The sequence below is a fragment of the Triticum dicoccoides genome, chromosome 7A (assembly GCF_002162155.2).
Source record: "Triticum dicoccoides isolate Atlit2015 ecotype Zavitan chromosome 7A, WEW_v2.0, whole genome shotgun sequence".
NCBI classification, from domain to species: Eukaryota; Viridiplantae; Streptophyta; class Magnoliopsida; order Poales; family Poaceae; genus Triticum; species Triticum dicoccoides.
This window is the reverse complement of record NC_041392.1, coordinates 643,018,279-643,018,747: the sequence shown is the minus strand read 5'-3', so window position 1 is coordinate 643,018,747 and position 469 is coordinate 643,018,279.

Sequence of the window (469 nt, the reverse complement as noted above, 5' to 3'; positions counted from 1 at the left end):
TCGAGCACTCACGTGGGGATAGTTTAGGTTGGGGAACCAGCCAACTACCATGCACAATCCATCTGTAGATCGCGGGAGAACTGGACGAGGGCGACAACGGGAGGGCGAGCAGGGCGAGCGCTCAGATCGACAGAAGGTATCAGGTTCTGGGCGAAACGGGTGATGGGGAGAGGCGACTACGAGTGTGATACTGGGAGACAATGATTCAGGCGACAGGCGATCGGGCAACCTGCTTGTTTCGCTGGGCTCCTGGTTTGGCTACCGTGCATTTTTTTTTGAGAAAGGCTACCGTGCATTTTCTTTTTCAGATTATAATGCAGTCTACCCAACACCTGCTGATTTGGGGCCCCCAAAATTTTTGGGGCCCTGTGCGGTCGGCCAATTTGGCCTGCCCCATCGACGGGCCTGGTCCGCATACGTCCGGACCGTGCGGGCCTATATCGATCCACCGAGCGGTCCGGACGTGTTT